This window comes from Polistes canadensis, unplaced genomic scaffold, assembly GCF_001313835.1.
Source record: "Polistes canadensis isolate GaletaPanama2010 unplaced genomic scaffold, ASM131383v1 scaffold_162, whole genome shotgun sequence".
Classification (NCBI taxonomy): domain Eukaryota; kingdom Metazoa; phylum Arthropoda; class Insecta; order Hymenoptera; family Vespidae; genus Polistes; species Polistes canadensis.
In genome coordinates this window covers 164,033-180,157 of record NW_014569709.1, presented here as the reverse complement: position 1 = coordinate 180,157, position 16,125 = coordinate 164,033, and the positions used below count along the sequence as shown (strand labels likewise).

Below are 16,125 nucleotides of genomic sequence, written 5' to 3'. Positions count from 1 at the left end.
TTCGAAAGAAGATACGAAAAATAAAAAATTAAAATCATCTATAGAGAATATATATAATAAAGAAAAAAATAAAAGATAAATGATATAGAACAGACTCTTCTCTCTTCTATGATCCCCGAAAGGAAGTTTTTAAAGGAAATAATAAAAAGAAAAAAAAGAAAAAAGCTAGAGAAACCATCTAATTTGTTCTAATCGACCATTCCCAAAAGGCAGACACCTAAATTGCTACCGTCCGAAGTGAATGGGTCCTACGAGACTAGCAGCCCATTCTTCTTTTTCCACGATTCGTAGCAGTGCAACAGGTGGTACGGTTATAGTTTACAAATTGGTTTGACTAAAATAGAAAAAAAAAAGAAAAAAACAAGGGAAGAGTAGAAATATTCTATTCGTTTAATCGTACAATCCTTCGTGGAATTAGGTTTGCAACAACCAAGACGAAGACAAGGATGATGACGACGACGATGAGGAGGAGGAGGAGGAGGAGGAGGAGGAGGAGGAGGAGGAGGAGAAGAAGAAGAGGAACGTTCTCTGTACTTTCTAATCCGTGCCGAGTATGAGAGTCCTGAACATTACCTTACTTTCGTCAAAGGAAGGTAAGATTTGTGGTGGGGGGAAATGAAAGATGTTAATCGAGAAGATTCTTCGAGATCATTCTGCATCTACAATGTTAAAAGACCTCTGAAGAACTTTGACCGAATGACTATGTCAATTCTTAGAAGTACAGACCAATCCTACTTTCTCAATAAAATTCAATATATTCACGTGTGTACCGTTAATTATCATGGTAAATTAAAAGAAAGATATTTATTTTATATTTATTACTACGTTGGTTTTATTTTTCATTTATTTAAATATGATTTTTCTACACAAAAATCTACAATAACATACGAATATTATCATTATAATATATATAATATATATAATATATTATATATATAATATACAAATAATATATTTAATATAAGATACCTTTTTACTAATAATTATCATTATCTTTCCAATTATAAATCGATTTAGAAACAAATGAAAAATATTTTTCACACACACAATCTCAATAAAATAAATCATAAGTATATATAATTTTATATGTTTGTGTATGCGTTAGAGCACATTCCATTATCACAATTGCATATATTACTCTTGAACTTGTCAAAGTCCGTAGAGACACATCTGTTCTATGTTTTGACTGTGTTGAATATATAATACGTATAATTCAAGCATGTATCGAAATGATAATACTCCTGACGTCACTTTAGTCTAAAAGAGAAGAAGCACGTATTAAAAGCGGAAAAAGAAGGTATAGTTTTGATGAGGACGTCAGTTAACCCTTGCCCAGCTCGAATATAATTCTTCCTTCTCTCGTAGAAACGGGTTCCCTAAGTGGTGGAACCTTTTGACGTTTAGCCATTTGCAAATTTATACGTTGCTTCCTGACCTTTCAATAGATCATTATTATTACATTACGTTTTATATATTTAATCAACAGTTATAACACTATATATCAAAATCAATCGTATGATATACATTTAATAAATTTATATTATTCGTATTAAAATTGTCACATCACTAATTCTCTTCAAATCACACAAAAGTGTATATATATAAAAAAAGGAAAGGAAATACTTTATGTTATATTATTCAAATAAGGATAAAGAATTAAAAAAAAAAGAACAAAAAGAACAGAAATAAAGAAAGAGATCGATGATAAAATTTATCGAATGAGAATATTCAACTTGAACGTGTATTGCACAGCAGGAGATCACCGGTTAGAGCATATATTCGATAAGACTGTTAATCAGAGTAATTACGGTAGCAGTTAACGCGAGATATCGTTACGTCATTCCTCCCTCCCCCCTTCTCTCCCCCTGATCGAAGAGGAGAACTTTCGTCCTTTCTTCCGTCGTCTGCTCGTTCATTTGTGATTGTAACACACGCAAACACATATACACATACATACATACATAAAGAATAACATATAAGTGTGTATATATATATATATATATATATATATGGAGAGAGGAGTACTACCTCTCGTATACTCTCCCTTGAAACCTTCTTCTTCTTCTTCTTCATCTATCTAACTTTTGCATCTTGCTTCTCGGTTGCATAGCAGCGGTGAATCCTGATTGGTAGGCACCAATCAAGGGCCCAAGCGTGAGTGACGGTCGGCTAATGCAATAAATAAATTCCAATCGGTCTTCGTCCGCCACGGAAGACGGGGCCCTATCTTATTCTCCTTCTTATTCTTATTCTTATTTTCTTATTCTTCTCTACCGACTGAACGGGTTCCAATCTTTCTCTCTTTTGCAAGAGACTTTGAACATCGAGTATGTGAACGACTGAGAAAGAGAGAGAGAGAGAGAGTGTGTGTGGTGAGGGTGAAGGAAAGAAGGGTGAAGAAGAAGAAGAAGAAGGTCGATGGTAGAAAGCTGGAAGTGTGTTCCTGATGGAACCGGTCCCGCGAAATAAAATAAGAAAAAAGAAARAAAAAAAAAAAAAAAAAGGTAAACTCTCAAAGAGAGACCTGCACCGTGCGTTTGTGCGCGTCACGCACTCACGCGTGTCGTTAATGAACGCGATGGCAGACAATGAAACGAGTTAAATTTAAATCGAACTCGACGGACGAATTTTCTTCCTATTTTTCTTCTTTCTTTTTTTCTTTTTTTTTTTTTTTGATTGATATTTCGATAACACTTCGTTGTATTTATGCAGGTGAATCAACGTTGTACTCGACTTTTTTCGTTATTGAACGATCTCATTTTTTGTTTCTACGTTTTTATAATCTTCTTCAATTTTATATAACATTAATAGGATAATTATATAATTCGTAATTTGTGATTTTTCATTTCAATGATTTTTCATCTACAAATGATTAAACAAATATTAATCGATTTATTATATATATTATATTTTTTTCGTTGTTGTTGTTTTATTAAAATGGCAAAAATCTTGTCGGATAAATACCAAAGAATTTCATATAAATTCCTATATAATCCCTCGGACACGTATACAAACGCATACACTTTTAAAAGATTTCCGAGCCTATCGAGGGGTTTCACACATAACGCAAGAAGGTGCTTTCTAAGTAATAATCTCAGGCACCTTCTCTCTCTCTCTATCTCTATCTTTCTTTTTCTCTTTTCCCTTCACTCTCTTCTTTCCTTCACACATACACACACACACACACACATACACTATGAAAGGAATAATTATATGTGCATATATTCGTAAGTCATGTACGCAGAGAGAAGTAAAAGAGGAAGAGGAAGATGGGTCGAGGTGGTAAGGAGGTTTGGAGGGGGGGAAATGTGGGGTGTGGGGGGAACTGGTTTGGCTATCGTCGAACCAATCGCCATAAACTACAGAATTCGAGAAGCTCCTTTGATATGCAAAACGTTAGCTCTCTCATCGATATACGACAATGTTCTCTACTATCTTTGGGACGGATTTATTTTACAAATCTTTTTTTTTTTTCTTCTTCTTTTTCTTCTTTTTCTTATTTCATTTTATTTTATTTCGACTCTTTTTCGTTTTTATTTTTTTTTTTTTTTTTTTCGATGAAACTCGTTACTTCTACGGAATAATTCGTGTCCTCCCCCCCCCCCCCTCCCGTTCTTCTTCTTCTTCTTCCTTCACCATAATCTTTTTCTTATTTCTCAATGATCGTGACCGTACTACCGAAAGATTGGAATAATACCAGGAACAATTTTTCTATCTCTGTCTTTCTCATTCTCATTCTTTATTTCAAATATATCGAAAACATTTTAATCATGCCTACTACCCTAAAGTCTTTACGAAACTCTTCAAACATAATAATATCGTATTTATGCACGCTCTTCTTTTTATTTCTTTTTTTTTGTTTTTTTTTTTTTAAACGTAACTACATCATTCGATTCTTCTTTATTCTCGAACACCGAACGTTCCGAATTCTTTCAACAGGTGAACACACTTCCTTTCACGTTTATAATCGATATAACATCGTGCCAATATACGTAACACAATATATCAATGTATTATATATTTGAAAACTTTCGACAAAAACGTAACATACGAATATTTTTATCCTTATATCTGAGAACATTATCGGATTCTTTAATTTCAATTTTTCCACACACATCCTGAAATTAATCCATACAAGAAAATAATATAAAATGATCAAGTATCTCTGTTTGATATGCGATACACGATCGATATCATTTAATTATTAATGTGAACGATAATCACGAGAATAAAACAAATAAATATAACGTGATTAATTTGAAAAATTATTTATCTTTAATCGTATTCTCCTATTACAAAACCAACACTAATATGTATCCTATTAAATCATATAAACAGAACAAAAATATCCAATTATAAAACAGTCTGAAAAATTTGATTAATTAATCTAATGAAATAGATTGATTCCTGTTGCACGTGGACAAACAATAAACAACAAACAACAACAAAAATAATTACGAAAATAATTATGATGTCTCTTTCTCTCTCTCTCTCTCTCGAGAAAGAACGATGACGAGAATGACGTGGATGATTTTAGGAGAGCATTGTCTTGTCGAGCACAAAGAAGACATTGTCGACTGTTACTCGAACATAAACTCTCTCTCTCTCTCTCTCTCTCTCTCTCTCTCTTTCTTACTATCTCTCGTACCTAGAGCAGATGAGCGCTAATTGGTGTTAATTGGTGGCTCGCTCGGGGCTCAAGCTTTCCCACGCCCGCGACTTTCATGCTCGCTTTTTTTTTCCCCTTCTTCCCTTCCTTTTTTTATTTTTTTTTTATTTACACCTCGTATATATATTCTAATTCGTCGGTTCGTCTGTCTGTCGGTTGGTTGGTTGGAAACGATGGAACGAGACGACGAGTTCTAACTTCTCAAAAGAACGTTTTCTTTTGTACTGTCTGTTTGTACGTTTCTCTTACTCTCTCTCTCTCTCTCTCTCTCTCTCTCTCTCTCTCTCTCTCTCTCTCATTCTCATTCTCATCTTCCTCCCGGACGATTCTCTTTGTCAAGAAGAGTCCCGGTCTTCTTCTTCTTCTTCCACCATCACCACCACCACCACCACCACCTCCTCAACCTCCACCTATTCCATTCTGATGGTTACATTGTACGATTTAAATGGGCTGAAGGTAGGAAGCTTGACAAAAAAAAGAAAAAGAAAAAGCTTCTTCTTCTTCTTCTTCTTCTCTCCAATATTGTGAGCCCCTTCCCGATGTATTTTATACTCGGCCGGTTTTGCCAAGCAAGAAAGCAAGAAAGAGAGATAGAAAGAAATCTTGTCGAATAAAACGTCGTCTTGCCTACCACCAACCACCCTTCGTTCCTTTTCCCCTTCCCCCAACCTTTCCCCCATTCAACCCCGAAAGACAGATAGAACGGTGATGAATCATCGAATTACCAAAGATTATCCTCGCGTTGTCTTCGGATTAGACGTTCAAGTTTCTATATATATATGTTGTTATTGTTATTATTATTCTCTGAAAATGTTCTTGCTAAAATTAGAGATTTGCCTTTTTTTTTTTTCTTTCTTTTTTAATATACGACGATTATTATTCCTGTCTGGGAATTAAGTTAGATATCAACGAGATAAGCTAATAGGGAATAATTTCAATGAAATTAGTTATCACAGTTTTGCGATTGTATAGGAAAGAAGAGACTTAAATAAAGTTATGTTAAATACGTCTATCTGACGACTTATACAATGTATGTCCGTGTGTGCTATGTGAGTGTATGTATACGTGTATATATGTACAGTTGCATACGAGACACGAAGACGATGATCATCGTGGATCTAGGAATTCGCGTGGGTGTACTTGCTTGAAAATTGCTTTCACGACTTATGCTTGTTGCTGACTCTCTCTCTTTCTATCGTTTTCTTTCTCCGTGCAAATTTTCCCTTTCACCGTCGGCCATTCTATAATGTACTTTAATACAATAAGAATGATAAATCATAAATTTGATGCTTAAAGATCAAGGGAAAGTAACCTTCCATCTTCGTCGCGAATTTCTTTGAAAAAGGAGAAACAAAATACCGTGAACATATTTTTTTAAATTATATATTCATTTTTTTTTAATTTTTGACAATATATCCTGACAGAAACATTTGAAATCGTTTTAATACGAACTTTCCATTTGCACAACTCGTCAGCTGATTTCTTCCTCTCCCATCCCCTTCTTTCTCACACACACACACTCTCTCTCTCTCTCTCTCTCTCTCAATATCACGTAACCGTGTCAATTACTCAGTACAAAGTCGCGACAGGGTCAGGGTGAGATATATCTCGTTAGATGAATATATTTTTTGTTTCTCCTGCATATATATATATATGATTTAACATAATCTTTCCATTGGATTCTACATAATGTTGTATCCGGTGTGCTGGGTAACCTAACGGAGCACACACACTCGTGAAAAGGTCGATTTGCAGTCTAAAATGCTCGACGGAAGCAAGCGATACGCATACCACGTAACTTATTCTTGCTTACTATACTTTCTCCCACCATATTCCCAACCCCTCTTTATATCTACATACATATATATATTCACTGATGCTTGCATATATGTATAATAACATATATACGTATACATATACATATATCTACAATTACTGAACGTATGTGTCTCAACCTACTACTCTTCCTCTTCTTCTTCTTCTTCTTCTTCTTCGAGGACGTCAACGTGGACATCAACAACAACTATGGTGATAGTTGTGCGTGCATAGGGGGGAGGAAAGGGGCCGGGGGACGCAGTGGATGAACAGCGCAGGTTACTTACGTACGCCGAATAGGCCTCCTTCTTTCTTCTTCTTCTTTCTTCTTCTTCTTTCTTCTTCTTCTTCTTCTTCTTCTTCTTCTTCTCTATGTCAGTCTCGACGTGTCTTAGGTTTCGCGGAAAAGATCGAACGAGGCGTACGTGAGGACGCGTACAAAGTAGAAACGTCCGAGTCAGTCTCAACACAGGTTGGAAAGAGAGAGAGAAAGAGTAGCCTAAGCTCGGTACATAGTTTTATATATGTACTTTTTAACACATATGTACTTTTAGCTAGCTGGATAGTTGGGATAGCTGGCTAGCTGGGTAGCTGGGTAGCTGGATTAGTTGACTAGTTTTACTCTCATCGTCGTGGATGAGAATTCAAGCTAGGTAGAAACCTTGAATGAGAGTACCTCTCAGAGTAAGTTTTCTTTTTTCGATTCCTTATTCGTCTCTTAGTTGTCGTTCTCCTTGTCGTAGTTTCTTCCTTGTCGAGCTAACCAAACTCCTTAGCAATTACGTTTCTCCTACTTAAATGCTAACGTCGTTCCCACGCACCTATTCCGATTCCCCAGGCGTATTCATCGATCTTGTTTATCTATTTACTATTTTTACTCTTTATTTATTTATTTTACTTTGTCTACTTATATATTTTCTTTTTTTCTTTAAACTTATTTTCTAAGCTTTCATAACACAGGTGTGTGTTTTTTTTTCTAATCGATTTTAAATCGAAGAAATAGATATTATCAAATGAACATTTTCATTTAGGTTCTTTACGATTTGAAACGAAAGAACAAATTTGTATATACGATTATATAATTTATTCTTCATATCGAAAATCTTACGTTAAATGATTTATCGACAATCGAGAATGACAATTGTCAACTCGTTTATATTTTTTTCATTTCCTTCCTTTTTTCCCCTACGTGTAAACCTTTCACCCTACACCCAACCAATTCGTTTAACTAAATTCGTTAAAAGTCGTGTCTATACGCGTAATACGAGAATCTCGATAAATATTCTAACAACAATATATTATCCAAGCAAGGAGATGTAAAACCTTGAAAAAAAGATTAGGTTTGGTTGCTCCTTCCCCCCCTCCCAATTTCTTTTTCGGATTCGTTCTACCGAAAATTCCGTGGAACGGAATGAACGGCTACGGTAGTCAGAGAACTGCAACACATATCTCTTTCTCTTTCTTTCTTTCTTTCTTTCTTTCTTTCTTTATTTCTTTCTTTCTTTCCTGTTGGAGTCTTTGGAAAGGTGCACAGGGGAAATCTTCGTTCTGGAATCCACTACTCGTCCTCGGTTCCCAATTAGCCAGGTAGCTAATAAATCTCGCGGCCGTACCCAGAATTGCAGAAAGGAAGCAAGCCTGTAATGGGTTGAAGAAGGACGACGCGAGAACTCAAAGAAAACAAAAACAAAAAAAAAAGAAATCAAAACAAATCAAAAGAAATAAAAATAGAAAAAGAGAGAGAGAGAGGGAAAAGATTTCGAGCAATGGCTAAAGAAGAAACCACCATATCTCGTGAAGAGATATTATACCCTTACTTATTCACATAAAGGGTGTACAAATCGTGGAACGTATATTTCGTAAAATGTGTCACGATTATTTTCCTCCCCTTTCCCCCATTTCGTCTTGAACGAATAATAAAAGAGAACGACAAGTAGAATGAGAATAATAATAAAAAGAAAAATGACAAAATTAATCAAAAGAAAAAAAAAAAAGAAAATAAATAAATAATCTTAATAATTAATAAAAATATGTTTTTAGCAGGGAAACATATTTATTAATAATTTTATTTTTGAACGAGAGAAATAATTAATTGAATCCTAATAATCTTTTTCCCATGTCGCGATTATTTTCCCCCTCTCCCCCTATTTCGTCTCGAACGAATAATTAAAGAGAACGACGAGTAGAATAAGAATAATAATAAAAAGAAAAATGACAAAATTATAATCAAAAAAAAAAAAAGAAATAAATAAATAATCTTAATAATTAATAAAAATATGTTTTTAGCAGGGAAACATATTTATTAATAATTTTATGTTTAAACGAGAGAAATAATTAATCGAATCCTAATAATCTTTTTCCCCATTTATTTTACTCCCCCGTTTCTTTTTCTTTTTTTATTTCCTTACGAAAAAAAAGGGATCTACGACTGATGCGTTGCAGTTTTAGCTGGATAAAACGAGAAGAAGGGTGGGCTTGGGAGAAAAGGTGGAGGAGGTGGAGGAGATTCGAACGTTGCATTCCACGTATTAAATGCCTGGACACTATGTTTGCTGCTCGGACCTCGATTTACCTTTTAGTAAGTGTGTAAGCTTACCACCATGAGTGTATGAGTTTCGAGAAACTCTGGATTGAGAATAAGAGTGAGAGAAGAAGAGATAGGGGAGTTTGGTATGCGGTACGCGCACTGGGTTCACACACGATCGGACCAAACGGATCTCTCAACGAGAGAGGCCCCCTTCCCACCCCCTCTCCTCCCCTTCTTCTTCTTCTTCTTCTTCTTCTTCTTCTTTACCATTCTTAACCAACCAGAACGACCAAGACGACTACTATAACACGACAAAGACGATTTCTTTCTACCACCTGAAAGATTAACTATTGCCCAAACTGATATTTGCTTTTTCATTTTGTTGTTTTTTTTTTCTTCATTATTTTATGTTTCCTTTTTAATATTTTATTTTACCTCGTTCGTGTAGATTATTATTATTACACCTGTATACGTATTATGATACTCGTTATAATGATATAACAATTATTTGTAATAATTATTATTATTTTATATCGTCTACACCTGTGATATAAATATTTGTAATAATTATATAGTAATTATTTTTAATCACATTTTTTTTTATTTTTATACTATTAAATTTGTTCCTAGTATTTTATTTGATGTAATTCAGAAAGATATCACGTATTTTTGAAACGCGTTCTAAATTTATTTATTTTAAATAAATGAAAGTTTGTGTGTTAATTAGATATTATAAAGAAGAATATTAAAGAAACTTAACTGCTGGTAGGAACACACATAAATCACGTGAAAGTGGACCCCTAGGTTTCGGTGAGGTTTCTATTAATGGATCGAAACGAATAATGGGGAAATAGTATTTAAACTAAGAATTTCTTTCTATCATTCTTTCCTTCTTATACGATATATTACAAAATGTTTTATAAAAATCGATTGGATTAAATTTAATTTTAAAAATATAAAACAAAACAACGAATTAAATGGACAAATATTTTTGATCAATAAACAGATTAAAATTTATCCTACAGAAAGGAATCGTGCAAAAAACAATACATTTTATCATTCATACTGTTTTATATAAACAAAAAAATTATTATTTTAATTAATAATAAAACCTAATATATAATATCATGAAATCATTAGATAATATCGTCAAAATATATTAAAAATAAATAAAAATTCGTCAGAGTATGATTTTCTATATGGAAAAAATAATATCGTATCTAAAGTTCTTCCCCCCTTCTCCCCCATACTTCTCCTCCCCATCACCACCATTTAACGAATCCAGTTCTCTCGTATCGGAAAGAGAGACGTTAAACGACTTTGGAACTTTGTTACGGTGCACCGTTCGTAACTTTTATGGCGATGACGTATCCCATCGTATTTCTCGTTTTGCACGAGAGCTGGAAATACGTATTGGCTTTTTAGGGAAACTCGGATTGAAAAGAAATGACCGATTAAATATCCCTCTCTCTCTCTTACTCTCTTTCTTTCCTGATTTCTTTTTTCTCTGTCTCTTTGACAAATGATTTCATTAGGTTTGCCAATCTTGTGACAGAAAAAAGTTCACCAAGCTCGTGAATTAATTTTCTTTTTTTTTCCCATTTTACTTTTTTTCTTCTAATTTCTTTCTTTCCTTCTTTTTTTTTTTCTTTCCTTTGCAATTTAATTCTTAAAGGATGATTAACTACCAAGTATTGGTACGGCACTGAAAAGTATGCAGAAGAAGGAATCTTTCACGAAAGACTATACAACCAACCAACGAACCAACGAACCAAAGAAACCACTACACACCTGTTAAGATACCTGACTCATTCTGACTCCCTGCCGGGTTTAAAAACATGCTTCTAGGCAGAGAATATTTTTTTTTTTTGTTCTTTTTATACCCCGATATTCCTTCGCGAACATCATTTAGATGTCTACCGTTTATCATCCCCCTTTCCCCTACCCCTGACTATTATCAAAAACGTAATTATCGGAATTAGATACTCGAGAATATTAATATATAACTGTACACCCGTTTCATTTCAATCTCAATTTTAATAAAACAAAATGTGAATAATACTTTTTCCTTTTTTTAATCTAACTTACGTTATTATTATTTTCTATCATTAACAAATTTGTTTTCCATACTTTTAATTTAATTACATCGTTCGTATAAATCCAAATTTTGTCTCTACCTACGATTAATATTTTAATCTAATTAAATATTAAAATCATTCTCTTATCGTTGACACACACACACACACACACACACACACACAGAACTTGTATGATTTTATAATTAAAAATTTAAATTAAAATTTCAAATATTCGAATATACGAGTGATGATTCGTTGAATTTAAAACGAACGATACGAGGAATGAAGAAATCAAGTAAACAAAAAAGGAAGGAAGGAAATAAAAAATGTTGAAAACACGTTGATCAAAGTTTGATGAAAGTTTTTCCACAGGTATTGTGGTTTTCCATGAAAGCATCGTTAGTCGTTAAATCCTGGCGAAGAAGCATTACATTCACGCAAACGCATACTGTGTCGAACGAATGCATCTTCCCTTGCATGACAATCACGTTCGTTCGTCAATTTAGTAATCCGGTCAGGTATATCGTACGTTAATGCATCTTCAAATCGATGATCATAAAAAGAACTTACATGGAAAAAGATATGCATTTACATTTAATTTAACCATTCTAATATAGAATTTTTGTATAAAATCGATAAACACTCAATTAATAATACTTTCAAATTATTCATATTCATTATTGTAATAATTTCATTCGTTTCTATTTAATCAACTATTAGATTACATTACTTATAGTTGTTATACAAATTTAATTAATGGTATAATAATTCATCTAGAATTTCATTTATATATTATATTTTTTCTATAGATATAGTTTAGTAATTTAATAATTATTTAAAACTTATCCGACATATTTTTCTGCTTTATAACAAATATAATACCTAAATATATATATATATATAAAAATCATTTGCTATATTTAAAAGGAAATAATTTATGTTAAATAATGATTATTATCATACTTCCCAAGTGTCCATCTATATATACATACACATTAAATACAAATACAAGTATACAAATTACGGAGTTAAATGAAAGTTACCATGACGTAAGTAGCCATTGATAAAAGCACCCGCATCAAGGATATATTCGCATACTGATAATGTAAGTATAGTAACATACATTGACTCCTACGCGTTACCATCTATTCTAATACATGTGTAAGTAGAAATGAATTCATGGATTGCATATTGATAATGATCACAAAATATTATCTTATACGACAAGAAGAAGAAAATGAAGAAGAAAATGAAAAAGATGAGATAGTAGAATTAAAAGAAGAAGTAAAAGAAGTTAACTAGAAGTAGAAAAAAGTAGAATTAGATGAATAAGAAGAAGAAGTTGAAAACTAGAATTAGAAGAAGAGAATAAATCATGAAGAAATATATAGTAACAAAGAAAGATAGATATAACTAGAAAGAGAGAAAGAATAAATAAGCAAAGACAAAGATGGCTTCTTGTAAGAACCACGTCGAAGGAGCGCCATAGAAAGGACAGAAAAAGATACCCTGACGTAGTCAAGGAGAGAAGAGATGAGCACAGGAGAAAGGAGATATGAGAAGCATGTACATGGTGCATGTGCTCCTTGAAGGTACACGCGCTTACTAAAGATAGAAAGAGAAAGATACATCTATACTATACCTAGAACCCACACTGAATACATACATACATACATAAATACATGGATCAGTAAATATATATATATATATATATATATATATATATATATAGATATAGATAGCAATGAGGGAAGCAAGCCACTAACGTGCCTGGGATTGTGCAAAGTCTCGGGTAGACGCTCTCGCAGATCGTTTCCTGTGCCATTAGGAACAGAAACCATGAAAAGAGATGCTCGTTCGTTCGTTCCTTCCTTCATACGGTGCTCGTATATTTCTATTATCGATGTTTGAATCGGTGAAAGTTTGAAAAGACGTAAATGCAAATGGCCAGAACGAACGTTAGACAACGTTCATATCAACCCTTTAATTTTTTTTATTCATATTTTTCTGATTCCTTTTTATTCTATTTATTTAACACAGTTATACAAGTTTAATAGAATTGTTTATGGGGAAAATTGTAATTGTTTTATCTTATTGGAAGAGAATTATTGGATAATTGTATTTTATTGTTAATGAAAATTATTTGATTTGTACACATTAACGATTGAATTTATTTAATAATATTATTAAATTTATATATTTATGTATGTGTATGTTGCGTATTCTCGATTATCGGATAAATTATAGTTTTTTTTTTTTAAATAATTGTCGTAGGAATGAATTCGAGTATCGTAACGTATTGGTTCTTTGTCGATAATTTATTATAGTTTTATATAGTTATTTGTTTTTTTTTTCTTTGAGATTCACATTAAGATAATTCGAAAAAGAGATTGAAATACTAGTAGTTATGGGAAATGATATCTGTTCCTCTCTTCATACTTCTAAAGTGTGATCGCGATCATTGCGTGCTGCAATAAACGACAAGTAGGCGATGCATCTCGCGTGCGAAATTGCACTCTACGAGTGGTGAACGCTGTTAATGGTCAGACACGAGTGCACGATTAAACGTTTCAACCTTTTCTTCTTTTTTTTTTTTTTTTGTTTCTTTTCAACTTTACCGATCCTCGTATAGTTTTTGATGTATTATTTCAATTTTGTAAATCTTCTTATTAATTATTTCAATCAATTTTTGTTTACCGACACTCGATTTATTTAATTCATTCAAAATCTATACAATATTTTAATACAAAATATTATCGAAAACAATTATGTATCACTATAATTAGAATTAGAGTTCAAGAGTCAAATTTGTAGATTTAATATTGTTGGCAGAAAATTTTTTAATATTGCACAGATAGAATATTTTATATAGAATATTTGTATTTAATTTGTTACAAAGTTAGTTCTAATATATATATTTTTTGTTAAATTTTTAATTGTATTATAAAAAAATTGTATTATAAATAATGAAATATTGAATATATTTAATTATACGAGATAATATATAAAATGAAAAAAGAATAGAAAAACAATGGGGAAGTTATTCGGTATACTTGAGAATAATACTGATGGTACTATCTCGAGGAAAGAATGCTTTCAGGAAGATTCGTAAAATCCATTTGCTCGTAAGAATAAAAGGAAATAGAATAAGAGAATGAGAGATTATATATACCGTATTCAATCATCAGAGATGATAATGACGGAATTATCCGCAAAGCGATGAAAGTCAGACTTTACCGTTTTTCGTGCTAGCTACTTTCCTGAAAATGGTTTCATAGTTATTACCAAGCACACGGAAGATAGATGACGAAGTACGGAACCAACGTTTTATATACTTTATATTATGTGCCTAATCAAATTTCATTTCTTTTCGAATACAATGGAATACACTTCTTTCAGACAAAATTAACGAAATCCTTCAAAATTTCAATTTGAAAAAAAAGAATTTGATTGGAGACATTCGAGGGAACACACATTTTATCAAATGTTAATTTATAAATTATTTAACATAAAATATATATATGAGTTATGTTAAAATTATATGAAATTTCTTTTTATATATAAGTCATTGCATTTGAATTAAAGAAACTTTATTTATAAAATTATTATTTAAAAATATTAAACATGAAACTAAAACATTACGAAAAAAATTTCCCATATTATTCGTACAAATAAATTTCAACTCTATAGAGTAAACACTTTTAATAATCAAATTAATTTAAAGTCGATAACGCGTAAAAAAAAAATATTCTCCCTCGAAAAGATATTACTTTTTCTATGAAAAAAAAAAAAAAAATAAAAACAGAATTTCTCGAGTTGAAGGAAATAATTTAAAGGAACTTCTTCTTCTCCTGTTTATGCTCCCGTGAATTGTCGAGTAGTTCGAGGTACCTAAGTAGAAAGAAAAATGGTAGGGAAAAGAAAAAAGAAGACCAAAAAAATAAAAAGGAATGGAAATAGAAAAAAAAAAAAAGAAAGAAAGAAAGGCCAACACGAATATACAATAAGCGCATACGACTAACATAAGAAATAGAAATAGAAGTAGAAGTAGAAGTAGAAATAAAAATTAGAAAGAAAAAATGTAGGCAGGGCCCAACAGCCAGCCAGCCAGCCACCCTTTGTCATGGGACCGCGGAAAACGGGCCTTACGAGTGAAGGAGGAGGAGGTCCACTCTTAGAACCTCTCGCGAAGGGTGTGTGGGGAAGGGGGAAGGGGGAGGGTTATGAAATATACAAACACGAGCCAGTGGTTCTTCAAACAATCCAAACGAACGAAGTGAGTGCTTCGAGACCTAAACGCGAGTGTGTTTTAACGTTTAATGCATTTGCATGTGTATACATATGTGAACTAACATACACACTCTCATATATACACATTGATATTACTACATATGCTTATATTAATATATATGTATAAATATGTGAATGTAAGATGATTGTTCGGGTCCGTTAGGACCCTGTCAAGGTACGAGGGTCCTCGAAAACTTCGTCGTGTGTATACCTCTTAAGAAGGAATCACGTCGTCATGCTTGTTCACCCAACCGAAGAGATGTTTTCTTCTTGAAAGCTTCAGTATTTCTTTTATTTCTTTATTTTATTCTTTCATTATTTCCTCTCTCTCATTCTCATAAAATATAAACCGAAACGTTGAACGTATTTTTTCTCGCTAATTAATGACAAATTCAATTCCCACATTGTGATTTTTTTTTTTAAATAAAATTATAATTTTTAACTATTTTCTTTACGAAATATATTATATATATATATGGATTCAGGTTGAGATTTGTGAATTTTTTAGAGAAGTTGGGGAACTGTGTAAAAGGAGAAGGACAGAAAAAAATGGGAGGGAAGGTGAAGACGAATACGAATGAGATTTAGTTAGTTATAGTCATAGATAGTTTGGTAAAATTGGTAGAGGAGGGGGTGATTAGAGTATAAACCAAAAATGTGAGAAAAAATATAAGTAAAGTAATGATAAGACATTGTAAGAAAAACTTTATAAATTGTGCAATAAAAACCAAATTATATATATATTA

At 32.4% G+C, this 16,125-nt stretch overlaps 1 protein-coding gene across 2 annotated transcripts in view; it reads right to left on the bottom strand.

Moving 5' to 3' along the window:
- The window catches only part of LOC106789060 (protein jagged-1-like), a 52,080-nt gene that overhangs the window by 8,662 nt on the left and 27,293 nt on the right, over positions 1-16,125 (bottom strand). The window lies entirely within an intron of this gene.